Source organism: Zonotrichia albicollis, chromosome 1 (genome assembly GCF_047830755.1).
Source record: "Zonotrichia albicollis isolate bZonAlb1 chromosome 1, bZonAlb1.hap1, whole genome shotgun sequence".
Classification (NCBI taxonomy): Eukaryota; Metazoa; Chordata; class Aves; order Passeriformes; family Passerellidae; genus Zonotrichia; species Zonotrichia albicollis.
In genome coordinates, this window is record NC_133819.1 from 39,014,128 (window position 1) to 39,028,191 (window position 14,064).

Below are 14,064 nucleotides of genomic sequence, written 5' to 3' on the forward strand. Positions count from 1 at the left end.
GAAATGTTACTTCTGAAAGTCTTCAGCGACATTGTGCAGTATCTCACTGAATAGCAGAGGCCTGTCAAGGCAGACAGGGATGTGTTTATGTGTACTTTTTTTTCTGAGCAGACTTAATTTGTGTTTCATTTTCCAAGTGGCACTGTAATTTTTTTTTTGGTTTTATGAGTTGTGCTTTCCAGTATGGTGTCGTTGCTTGGTGCTTCACACTGTAGAGAGAACAGCTGGGTTAATTAAATAGATATGTCACAGCACTGAAGCCAGAGCCTGCTGCCATTGTACACAGGCAGCCAAGAGTTACAGTAAATAGAGACTCACAGAGGCATTAGCAATGCAATATCAATTGTAGTAAAAAAACCCAAACAAGCTGTAGTATGAAGAATAGTAGAACAAAATGATGCTTTGTGTGCATAAATTACAAATAAGTATAAATGAGGAGAACTGTGCCTTTGTGATCTCATAAACTGGTTATTATTGATTATGATAAATTAATAAACTGCATTTCAGGTAAATGTTAGCAGTGTCAGCATGGAATTTATGGAGGATTTTCTTTCCCGGTAGCATTACGGCACACTGCCCCATTTTTCTTCTTTACCTTCTCTTTTTTCCCCCCCTCCAATATTGAGATATCTTAACATATGAATCCTATAACATTTTTATAAGGAGATTTGTTAACTCTGTTTTGTGGAACAAATTTGGTGACATTGTCCTTTGTGAGCTTCCTATCTTCTCTCAACTATGAAATTCATACACCATAGCCCCTACTTCATCTCTGAAACACTAATGAAGGACTCTGTGTGTTTAAGATCTGCTTTGCCATTTTCAAAAGTGGCTGAATTTCATCACTGGCAAAATACACCTTTTATATCTGTTCCTTGTGTTCATGATGTTCAGGTTAGCTATAAGTACCGAGGAGAAAATGTTCCATGACTTTGGGTCATTGCAGACCCAGTGATGTACATGTGCTGTAAACTGAGGAGACAAGAGGTCATCTCAATGAGTATGATGGAATTTTTTACTAGATTGCAGATTTTTTCCCCCACAAATGGATCAAAGCTCACTTTACAGCTGCTGGTATGGCTACTGGGGACAGCAGCAAAAGCCAAACCTCCAGAAAGGATGGATAGAAAGTAAATCCCAGCACAAGCTCCTCTCAGTGGTTTGGATGATGATTGGCAGGTTTCCAAGGAGCAGATGGTGCCAGCAACATTTTGGTTATTTGTGAACTACTTGCAGCATTGCAGAGCAAAGGCAGTGTAGAGCTGGTCAAAATGGCAGTACTGCCATGGCAGAAAATGGGACTAGTCATGGTGGCTGCTGAATTACACCTTAAAAGGAATTCTTGGCTACTATTGACCTGTTTTTCTTAGCGGGTAACAAAATAGCCACACAAACTTCTGCAATAAAAATCTTACAGAATGCAATAATAATAAGGAACTATTATTTTAAAGTCAAACTCTCTTGTGCATGATATAAGGATTCTCAAGGCACGTGGAGCTGTGAGACATCAAATCTCAAGATGTTTTTTGGAGAATCTCTGTGCAAACATATGAAAAGCCAAATGAGAAATCTCAGTGCTGAGACTTGTTAGCTATGGGGCTGTAGGAGCTGGTAAAAAGCCTTTCTTTTATGGAGTCCTCAAATTCTTGTTTTAAATGCATGATTTGAAAAGCAAACACTAAAACACAGACTCAGGTCTCAGTTCTCCAAGCTGCCAGATGTGAGTAGCTGTCTGCACATAATCCCCTGGAAACAGGGAGGTGGAAGACCGGCAGTGGCTTACACAGTGCTTCTCCTGTCTGGCATCCACGGCCACCTACCCATCATGTTGGGGACAGGGCTCTCCTGTCTGGGGGACAGTGGCTGGGATGTCTGCAGTGGGTAGTCATCAAGACAAGGCTCCTTCATGTGCAGAAGTGTCCTCTGCTCATCCCTGCTCAGCTTCTGTTTGGAAATAATAAGCAATCAAAGCCGCTAAGGATATCCAAGGACTTTGGGTGGTTAGGCTTGAAAGAGTTCATCTAAACATGTTACATTGTCTAAATAGAGGAGGGGCCTTGGGAGGTTTTGGTGGGGTTCTTTTGCCTATAGTCATATTTAAATTGAACACTCTGCAAAGGTGATTCTTTTGCAAAACGCGCTTTACAAAATTATTCAAATTTGTAATTAGTGGCCATAAGTAACAAAATGGAGCAAGACTAGCAAACAGAATTATTCATGTGGAGGGATGAACATTTGAGCATTGTGATGTGGGTTGTAGGCACATGGGTCTTCTGTTTTCCTACCTGTTTTGTATTCCATGAAAAATTATGGTAATCTCAGAGGCAGTTGAGGCAGTTTATTCCATCTTTTCTATGGAAAGAGCCAAGTTAGAGAAACCAAGCCTGAATGTCCAAGGAGTGGGGAAATCTTGAGACTATTACTCCTGACTCTTGTGGGAGTTTGTTCTTGTGTTTAATGGACAAAATAAAATACTTTTATTCAGTGTAATGAATTTGTAGCATTGACCTATTATGATTAAGTTTTTCCAAGAAGCTAAGGGGTCTTCAGTTCACTTGTACCCTCCCAAGTGCTTTAATCAGAGATGCCTTTGAATTTCTTTGACATTAAGCGCCGTTTGTGATTATATGAAGTTAGATAAGCTGAGGAGAGGTGGAAGACAAGTGTTTTATATCTTTGAGCAATTTCTGTTTCTGGAGTCAGACAGCCTTTTGAATTAAAATATTTTAACATGGTTTTTGCTACTGTGGTAGGTGCTGTAAGTTGTACTAGACTTCAAGTTTATATCCCCCCCCGCCCAGTTCACATCTGTAGGAAATTTGAGTGCGCTGTCCTACACATTACACTGAGTTGTGTCTTTGGACATTTGATACAGCATGAGATTATTCAGTGTGACAACACTTAACCTAACATAATTCAGTTCAGTGCACTGAGAAATAGAATGATAGAATATTTTTTTCCCTAGGATTGGTACCCATCCATTGTCACTCAAATCACTGCCGATTATCTGGTAGGAGCATAAGAATATAGGACTTGCCATACCAGATCAAACCAGTGGTCCATCTAAGAAGCTGTCCTTTCTCTCGAGACAGGCTGGAGTTGGGTATTCAAAACAAAAGTGCATAAAACCCTACAATAAACTTTCAAATAATGTTGTAGGGTTTTTTTAAAAATCGTGTCAGTAGATTTTGGTCTGTGCTGTGTAGCAAAAAGGCTTAAATCCTTCAAGTTTCCTAAATCTGCTCTGGTGCAACACGTGATTTTCATGTTATCTATCTAAACCTTATCTGAATTTTGCTGCGCTTTTGATGTCAGTGTGCTGTGGTAGCAGTGCACTCCACAGATTAATTGTATGTTATAAATAGGAATGTCTAATGTCTCATGTAAACCTCAAACATGCTTTCTATTAGACATCTCATCTCAAAGCTAAAAAGGATTCCTGTCAGTCCTTACCCTGCAGGACTCTTCCAGTGCCTGTAATTATTCTAACAATTCTTCGTATCTATACCTTCTCCTTATCACAAGATCAGATCACAGTATTTAATATAAAGAGTATGCAGTACTATTGTATATAGCAGCAATACTATTTTTCTGAGACATTTTAATATTGATATGAAAAATCAAGGGGAAAAGAGGGATGCTTGCAATCAGAAGTATCTTTTATATTTTTTATTTCAGATACAGGAGAATGGTGTTGGAATCATTACAGCAGTGAGAGATTGGTTCTAAGTGTATGTTGAGCACAGTCAGAGATAGTAAGAGCCCCTTTCACTTTAATAGCCCTGTTTTGCATTTTAAACCATCACTTCTGTAGGATAATTTGTCCACGCCTTAAGACATTATTTCTTCCTGTTCTTAATCAACCTCCTTGAGTTAATTTGGGATTTAAATTTATACTTATAACAGATCTAACTTAGTAGTTTTCCTCTTCAGTTAGCTCAGCAATCACAATGCAAAGTGGATTTTTTTTTGAGATAAAAATCCTTATTTCTGTCTTTGGATGCTCTCTCCATCCAAGTGTTTTTAAGGATTAAAGCTCTCTAAACTTTTTCTTTCATTCCTTTTCCTTCCTTTCCCCCCCCCTCTTCTCATGGACTTGCACTTTTGAAAAATTAATCAAGAGCTGGTAGTCTTGAAAGCAGCGGGCCCAGCCTGACATGCCTGGTGTTCATTTGCATCGATGCTGAGGTGTGTGAGCATCTGTAGATCGCAGCAACACCCTCAGCTCCAGCTGCACTCTGCTGATTCCAGTGCCCCTCCAAGGCAGCTGTACCTGTGTGGGAGCCCTTGCACACCTTGCACAGGCTCTGCATGGGCCAGGGTGTGAGGACTGAAGTAAATTAAATGGAGGTGTAGCAACAGCCTGCAGACTTTTAATAAAAGTGTTCTGCTTATGGTGAACAGCAGTGATTTCAGCTCTTGGGGGCAAATGGTTTCTTTCATAATGTAGCGTTTGACCTATAAATCTGACTGCAACTTTGCTGGGTTCTTTTTCTACAAAACTGGCAGTCTCCACTGTCCACTTCCTTAGGCTCTAAAATAAATAATGAAAAGTACCGTAAACACAGGATTTGATATTGATTTTCTGGAGTTTAAGATAATCTGAGGTCTTCAGAGATCAGTATCCTTTACTGTGTCATACACTTATGTATGCTGCTGCTATAAAAATAAATAACTGAAGCTCTTTAAGGTCTAGTTTGTGAAAAAGATGAAACATTTATTGGCCACTATATTTTGAACATTGTATTTCTGAAGCTGAATTTGATGCTTTGCGTCCCATAAAATAAAAATGATGAGATTGAAGGCAGTAATCAAAAGAAAAGGGCTCAATGTGTCATAGTGTTGCTAGAATACATGTGGGTGGTTGAACTGAGCTTTACTTCTAATATACTTTTATAAATTTTTAATGATGGCTAATGAATCAAAAGTTGAGAGGCCTTGGAGATGAGTTATTTATCAGGTTATTTTTTCCTTTTGGTGCTGTGTGCAGCATCTCCCGAATCCCTCGGGTTGCAGGCTGTTTCTAAGATGTGGCTTACTGTGCAGTCTGCTCCCTATCCAGCATTTTGCATCTCTTTAGCAAATACCAGGGTAGGGTTCAGTGATATTAATTTTGAACTTTTCACAGCAACAGATGTTAGAAAGACCTGCCAGAGCAAAGCAAGGCTAATTTTGGTTTTGTTGTGGATGTCTGGGCGCTGCTGGGGCTGCGGGGCGGGCAGCGGCGTGCTCCAGCCCTGCCCCGTCCCACCAGGTGCCGCTGTGATGCAGTGATGCCTGGAGCCGGCCAGGAAACACAGGGATGCACGCTCCCCAAACTCCTGATTAATACAAATAAAAAGGCGAAGGAAATTGCAGCCTGCACCCTGTGACCTCGCCAAGACGTTGTAAGGCATCAAGGAAGCCTTGATGAATCAGGAGCAGCCTCCTAAATATCAGAGGGCTGTGTGGCTCCACAGAATATTGCACTGACTGAGATTTCTACAGTGTGACCATATTACAGCATCAGCTTGAAAAGAGAGGGAGAGGAAATTAAGAAGTCAAGCCACAGAAGTAAAAATAATTCACAGGGAAGTGTCTCAAGCAGCTTGCAGTCAGCTTTGCCTCTCCAAGTGTGGGCATGTCTGCATGGCACAGAGGAGCCTTCAGTTTCTGCCTGCCCCGAGCACGGTGGTCTCGGTTACACAACACGCGTTGCTGGTGGCACCTCAGCAGTGGCATTTTGGCAGGGAAGAAATATTGATGCAGATTAAAAGTGAGCTCTCTGTCAGCCACCCAAGTGGAATCAATTGCACTATGGGTTAGGTAAACCAGATTATTTCTTCCTGTGGATCCCCTAAATCTCCAAGCGGTGTGGCAGAAGAAGATTGTATGATGCTGCTTAGAATGGTATGTGTGGGAGGGAAACCCTCAATGCTAGATTTAAATGGCCAAAACCAGACAAAAGATGATGACAATAGGTGTCTTTTAAAATTTGGTATTGAAATAATGAATTGCTGGGTTGTAGCAATCCCATTTCAAGGAAATGGTCTCCAATAAAATATTAACAAGTAAGGCAACAGCATTGCTCACTTATTAGTGAATCACAGCAAATTAGCAGGTTTTGAATTCTCACACCTGTTTACACTTGTGTGTTTCAGTTCCTTTTTATACCTTTTTGGGAGAATCAGGTTCCTGATAGAAACCTACAGCTATATAGCTCAGGAATACCAAATTTTTCTTTACCCCTCTCAGATCACTTTCTGATGACAGAAATGTTACAAGCAGTCTGGCACACCTTCACTTTGTAGCACATCTGTTCTGTTAATATTGAGGGAGACTTTGCTTTCCAGTCTAGTCAAACCAACATATTTAAATGGGTAAAGGGAAGGGGGAAAAAAGGGGAATACTTCTATAACATAATTGCATACTTATAAGTAGCATACTTTCCATGTGTGTCAGATATCAAAAAGCTTAATGACAACTGATAACTGGCTGGTTTCTGGCAAAACAGTTCTTTGGCAATACCTCCCAACTTCCCCAGCATTTGACTCTGTATCCCACTCAGTGATGTATCTAGATGTAGTACCTAATTTTTCTTCCTCTTGCATGAATTATTTCCTGACTTTGTGAAAAAGAGTATATCCAGCCCTTTGTCTTTTCATCTAAGTCCATGATGATTTGAGGTCCCACCTGCTTACTGTGCACATGGCTAGTTGGAGAGGCACAACCTTGGAGGTGATTATGTCAGAGCTTGGTGTGATTCACCAGCTAGAACATAAGATCTGCTGTTGTTGGGGCATGTATATGTAATACTTTCTGTATTTTTGTCATAGCATGCTGCTGTAATTCTTGAAAGAATAGGAGTGTATGATGCAAGGTGAATTGAACCCAAATTTCAGAAAAATCAATTGATGGTGGCAATGGAAAAAATTCGTTTTTTATTGTACAGGCAGAAAGCACCTGAAATTCTGCTTCTGTTGAGATGGAGGAATTTGTAGGAAGAACAGTTTCTAAACACTCTGTTTCTGGTTGGTGTTCTCTTTTCATAACTCTGCAGCCTAATAGAGCATGGTAAGGACCTCTGAATCCTATTTCTGGGCATCTTTTAGAGTACATACTTCAGCAGATTGAGAAGGCCTTGCAGGACATGCTTTTTTTCTAGTCTGATAAGGAAAGAAAAAGTAGATACCTTCTTCCAAAATGAGTTACACAGACAGCTAGTTGGTAGCCTCTTCACTCGTATACTAAATGTTGCAAGTGAATCTATTCCATGTTAATTTATTGTATTTCCGGTTTCAAGGAATCCTGTGTATGAGGGGATGTTAGTCAGACCCAACGTTAATGGACTTGCATCACTTTTAACTGGAATTGCTCATTAATCCATAAGCTCGCGCCATTGCAGTTGCCAGGAAATTGCACTTGAGGCTGCAAGCCTACATGTTCCATCTCTTCTGGCAATTATATTTGAAACCCTGTATTTTGACAAAATAATTCATGATGTACAACCCTATCAGTGCAACCCTGACTGCCTGAGTGCAAACAGCTTTGCATTCATGGAGCTGGAAGGTTTAACATACTATAAGTAATTGGGCTGTTGAATGGTTGAAATTGCCCTGACTGGGGTTTTTGTGCCAGACCTTGTACTCACTGACATAACACAATATTCTGAAGACTTGCATTTCAGTAGGCACGCTGCACATGAAAAAGTGTGTGATATAGGTTAATGGCTGAACTCTTACTAGAAAGTAAACCTTATTGAACTTTATCCTGGAAACTTGACAGTGGTAGCTGGCTGAAGTTAAAAGTGAGCTTTGAAGCCCAAAGCAAAATTACTTTGAACCTGAATGTATGGGATAAATCTCAACTGCTGATCAGAATATGAAGAATATTTTCAGCTATTAATTTTATTTAACATATTAGGTAATTGTTTACTTAATAACAAGTGCAAAAACTTTAGCCTTTGCTGCTCTTTTAGGTGTGTTAAAGTATTGTGAAATTAGGAATTCATGACTGCGGACAGACATCTGGAGCTAGAGGCTCAGCAGACTTTTGAAGTCAGTGGAGTTGCTCAGATTTACACCTTCTGAGGATGTGCCCTATGAGATCAGTGCCAGTCCAGACTTACGTATTCTGGGTCAAGTTTAGTGAACCTGGAAGAGTCAGAGAACTTCAGAGTGGGTATTGTTTCATTTTAAGATTGATTGGACCTTCCTCTATCTATGCTGAGAGCTCCCCATTGTCTGATGACTGGGGGGCATGCATTACGTATTTCTAGGATTAATTCAATTTCACTTTCAACCTTCATTCTTTTTCTTCTGAGAAATCAGATGCCTTTATGGAAATTCCCTGCTGCTCTCTAAATCCCTGACTCTCTTTCCTGTTTCTCACTTCTTTAAGGTATTAAGTGTTACTCAACAACATAGAAAAGTTAGCATGTTTGACTCAGTGTGTTTAATTTCACCGCGTTAAGCATAAACAGTTTTAAAGCCATGTTATTTCAAAGTGGCTATATTTTGCACAACACACTATCAAGCTCAGGGATAAGGTTAGCTGGTATTTGTTGGCTTTCAGCTACATTAAATACTTCAAAACCCCATAACCCAAATGTAAAATTGCATCTTACTGCAATACTGAAGAAGTCTGGCCGTGGAAAATCTCAAGGTTAATGAACTTTCTGGCTGAGGATATTTGCCTTTCCAGCTGCTGAACGTGAAAATTGGAAGTGTGAGCTCCTAGGATATTGGTCCCCAGCCCATAATAAACCACCCTGTAACCCAGGCTGACATGGGAGGCCACAGTAATGTTGTCTGCAGCATGCTGCTCGTACAGCTTGTGCTTTGTGGGACCACAGGCTTGTTAAGGAGGCTCACGTGAGGTTCCCTTGCAGTGGGGCAGTTCTCAGGTCCATCTGCCCTGAGACTGATGCTGCTGTGCTCTCACTGGGTGTGAGGGAAAAGACAAAGTTCATGTGTCTGGGATAGGCTCTTGCTTTATAATCAGAGGGTCTGTAGTGAACTAAATCAGGGAATTTCTGCATCATGTGCATTCAACTTTTTAGCCTCACAACTGGCTTGCTTTGGGGATAGGTTAAAGAGAAACATCTCTGGATCCACTGGTCTTGGATACATTATCTGAGATTACAGAAAGGATTATCTGCTCTGAACAGCACCTCTTTATTTTTGTATCCATTTACTTAGTCTCTGTGAAGAAGTTAAGTGAAAGACCATAATCCAAAAATAAAAAAAGCAAAGACCTCTTACTGAACACAGGAGGGCTGTGTTCCACACAGGCATGTTTTCTTGAGAGCCTCATGGGAGTTTTTGTATTAGCAGGGCTCTTGAGTACACACACAAGAAAGGGGGTTTTTTTAATACTTGGAATGTCTGTATCTTCTGAGCTTGTGAATCTGAGCTGGCTGATATGTTATGGGATATATAATGCAGTTTGAACTAAGCAATCTAATGGAGTGGTTACTGGGAAATGTATATTAGTGGGAACATTAATGTGCTCACTTTATATTGAAACCAGGTTTGACATTGTTTATGTAGCCCATGGCTGAGCAGTGATGTTAGTATGAAAGAGGCAGATTGTTTAGCTGAAAGGAGAGTTGAAACTTGTCATGTCTGCATTACTGACATTAATGTTTTATGCACTCAGTGCTTCTAGGACTACTTCTGTGTGTGGGATTATGGCAATTCCTGATCAACTGTGTCTTTGTAAGAAAATATAACCACACGTAAATTAACTAAAATGCAAGGTAGCTCACCACAGCATAAAGACCAGTTAGAGGTTTGAAAAGAGAAATATTCCAATAAAAGGGTTCTTGATGAACAAAATGTGAAAGGACTTAACAATTTTACTTCACTAGAATTTAGCTAATGTGATTGTCCTCATTTCAGAGCAAGGTATAAATCCTTTGCATCAAGGAACAGGTTTCAGCTTCTATTGCATGAAGACATATCTCTTGAAAACACCACTATGCAGTTGTCTCTAAGAAGTGGAAAGAGGTCAGGTCTGGGTGGGTTTGGTCCTCTCTGAGGTATCGGCAATTGAGGAAAGTTATCAGAGTGACTGCTTTGCAATGGCCTCATCCCTTGGTCATAAAACCTCCAAAATGGAATGAAAAATAGAAGTGAGGGAAGGTTTGGCCACTACACTTAGCACTGGTTTGACTAACAGCCATGAATTTATTCTATGATCAGTATTTTGCAGTGTATTTTTCATTTGTTTCTTTTCCTCCAAGGCAGAAATGCATCTTCTACTGAATTTATTTTCACTGCTTTGTTTTGAAAGAGCAGAATTGATCTCAATTATGATTTTTATCTTGACCACTGGTCATGTCAGAGCCTGGCCCAGCTCTTTAAAACAAATTCAGAATTCCTTGTTCTATTGATTGCTGCAAGAGTTCCATCCTGCTCTAGTTCAAGCATGTTTGCTTTTCAAGGTTGATACTTCCTTGGAGAAATATACTTAGTTCCTATAAAAAATAATTTTCCTACCCTTTTTTATGCTGGAAGGATTCTGAATGAATCCTGCAAAACTAACAATATGCATAGGAGCAGTAAGGAGTAGAAATAATAAAATAAAAAAATCGATGAGCTCTTTTTGTCCCCCACCCACTCCCCCAGTGGCAGAATGACACAAATCCATTTATGCACACACACATTTACACACAAATAAATGGATGAATAGATAGTGTAGATAAAATGAAAGAACCCTGCTATTTTAGATTGAAGTGCCTGTCACTGACATTAATTTAGATGTAGTATTAGCGAGCCTCTTAAAGGTCAGGTTTCCCCTGGAGCGTTAGTTTACCCTGGACATTTTTACAGATGATGTGCTAAAGATGTAATGCATCTAATAACTACATCTTGGCTTCATCTGCTTGATTCATCAAATTCCTTCCTGCTCAATACTGAGTTTTCAGTGACATGTTTTATGTGAAATATTACAAGACAGTATGTTAATGCTGTGTTGATTACAACTGACTTCTTTTTATTTGGAGGTACGTAAAAAGTAAAGCTTGTTTATTGCCTAATGCTCTTGGCCTATGGCTTCCTGGAAATAGGGGCCCCTCATTTTTCAATTAAGGAGAGGTGGTTATGAATGACAGCTGCCCTCTCCTGGGGAAGGTGACATTCAGATGCTGGTGCAGCAGCATGACTACCCATGCAGACAGGTTTATCATGTTGCTATATATAGAGCCAAATAATACTTGCTGGGTTCATACAAAGCCATAGGTGGTTAAATGCATTGGTATCACAAAGACACAGACTAATTCTTTCTCATGTTCTGTGATCTCTTAATAGTACAGATGCTTAATCCTTTTTAAAGGGATCTTCTAACTGGATTGTGAAGACTGTAGTTGACCAGAAACCAGAGCAGGGCAGGTTAATAGATCTGTTTGCTTTAGAGCAATCAGTTTGTCTTTTCTACTTGATATGAGTATTTTTGTAGTGTTACATTTGTGCTGAGCTGTATGCTCTGGGCTTGTGAAAAAGAGCTTTGTACAAAGATGAGGGCACAAAAGATAATTTTTAGAAACAAATTGGTACTGAAATTAGTTGGATGAGAGTGGCATGTGCCAAAGAGCTGGCACTGACACAGTTCTGGAACTCGCCTGGTTTCACCTCTCCATCACTGACTCTCTATGATATGTTGCCCATCTGAAGAATGAGTTTTAAGGTTTAAAAACAAACAAATGTAACATCCACCCCCAAGAATCCTTAAGATCATCACAAGGAAATGATATATGGGTGAGAAATGTTGCAATTTCACCAGGCTGAAATATTTTTTCTATGTTGCAGAGCTGGAGCCGTCCATTTCTGCACTGTCAGCCACCGTGTGGGCCACGAATGGGCTCTGCATCCTCCCTCTGAATTGCAGATTTCTCACTCTGTACCATCCTAAAGGAGGGCTGGTTTTCGTCTACATTGATCCCACTCATCTGGTTTTTCCTTACACCCAGGTGAGGACAAAAGCAGTGCAGTAACAAGGAGTTATGGTGGTGTGCCCTGAAAAGCACCCGCACCAAGTTAATTTACTTTAGTTTGGGCTGAAGACTAGGCTGTGTGTTCTTTGTCCAGACTTTGTTCTTAAACTCTGAAGCAAAGCACAGCCTTGCCTTTGTGGGTTTTTTTCTTTTTCCTAGAACTGCCTTTTGTATGTATTGGCAGGAAAATAGCATTGCTCTTAAGGATCTCAAAGTCAGTTCTGCTTCTGCAGCCTTGAAGGTGCAGTCACATTAAAGGGAGAAAAAAAGCTTTTAAATATTGAAGCAGTTTCTAAAATAAAGAGGTTTGAATTTATGATTGATTTCGAAGTGATCTGTATTTAAACTTTGAATGGGAATAAAATAGTGTCTTGTTCAAATATTGAACTAGTTTTAAAGTTAAATGGCTCAAACATAGAACTCTCTCATGGGAAATTGTATTCTCATTTCAGCCTCCGACTTCTCTTGCACACTGTACTATACCTCATTGTAGTCACACACCAGTGTTTGCTTAGGCTGCACTGAAAAACTCTCTGATATGATTTTATTAGTTGATTTTAAAAAAAGCAATAACATACCAAAAGTACACTGAAAAAATTAATAGGGGCAGATGTTTTTCCGTGGTAATGGAAATTCAGCAGAATGATGTAAGCAAAGACTTAGGGTAGCTCTTTAAAGAAGAAGATTAGGGGAGATAAAAGAATTAAAGACCATTGACACGGAGATGTGGTCACTGAAGTATGGCATGATGCGTGAGAACGGTGTAATTGGAGAAGATTATTCTCTAGAGCTTGGCCAGTAAACAGACAAACAAACCATTACCTGTTATTGCTCACCAAGACACTCTTAATGTTTTGGGGTGGTGGTTACTCTTTATTGACTGTCCTGCTGTAAAAGTTATTGGTTGTGACTCACGTAAGAGGCCCGCAGTTGTATTTTATAGCATGTTCTGTCAACTTATTAATGTGGTTGTGTCTTTGAGTGGGTTTGGTTCTCTGGCTTGGCTTTCCCATTCAGCTGTATAATGGCTAATGAAAATCTTACATCAGGAATGGGGGGAGCTGCATTCAAGGACTAGATAAAATGCAGCATAAATAACGGTCTGTTGTCTTACTGACCAAAACATTAAGATTCCCAATGTATTTTATACCCAAAAAGGCTTTTCAGTTTCTTAACACTTGAGGGCATAATTATGTGTGCTGACTAATTGAGTTTTTAGACAGTTTTGCATATTCTCAGAGCACATCTTTGCTCGATGTGGGGTTGTGCAATGGATCAACTTGACATTGATAGTGCTGTTGGTTTGACCCAGTGTTTGGAGTCAGTCAAAGCTGGAGCAGAAGGCGAAGCTGCAGGTGAGCTGATCTTGCTGCTGATCCCATCCCCATTGCAGCAAGAAATGGATCTGTGAGAGCTGGCCATTCCAGTGGCAAATCCAGTGTGTTCTAAGAGTGTATCTTCATGGCTGCAGGCAAGGGGCTTGAGGGTAAACTGTGAGTGCAGTTTTAGATAATGGTGTGAAAAACGATCTCTGCCTTGATTAAAGTTTGATGAACCCATAGAGGAACTGAGTTTTTTGTTTATTTACATTTTTAATGAACTTGAACTACTGGAAGAGGAACTCCATTTTATATTTGAGTTGAACTAGAGGAGGTGAGCATTACGGCAAGTTTTCAAAATTTGAAAGTTGAAAATATTTCTTTTAATAATGTCACTTTATAAAACAACTAAAAAAATTCTTAAGAACTTAATGCACATTTTAAGAACTATGCTTATGATTGTTTTTAGACTGTGGTGTACAACTAGTAGAGAATCAAAGGAAGCTTTCCTGGAACATGGATAAATCCATGCAGGCATAGCTGAGAAATTACAGTAAATGTAGAAAATCTGGATAACTGTCTTATTCCAAAAGAGAAACAAGTTATGGTCAGTGGAGGCTGTCTAATCAAACACTGCTGTTAAGCCACAGAAGCCACCCATTCTACAATTTTAATAAAACAAGAGACATGGAAGAAGCTTACAGTGGGAGCTGTGTGTTAGTCAGTGAAGAGAATGGTATTTATTGGAATAAACTCCCACTCTTTCTGTTA

At 39.8% G+C, this 14,064-nt stretch overlaps 1 protein-coding gene across 7 annotated transcripts in view; it reads left to right on the forward strand.

Annotated features, from left to right (window-relative positions):
• The window catches only part of RARB (retinoic acid receptor beta), a 323,775-nt gene that overhangs the window by 49,008 nt on the left and 260,703 nt on the right, over positions 1 to 14,064 (forward strand). For 4 of the 7 annotated variants that reach the window (XM_026799015.2, XM_026799028.2, XM_026799042.2 and 1 more), the window contains exon 3: positions 11,790 to 11,950. The exons of the other annotated variants lie outside the window; for them this stretch is intronic. The gene's annotated coding sequence lies outside the window, so the exon portion shown is untranslated. The remainder of the gene's footprint in view (positions 1 to 11,789; positions 11,951 to 14,064) is intronic. 7 annotated transcript variants of the gene reach the window in all.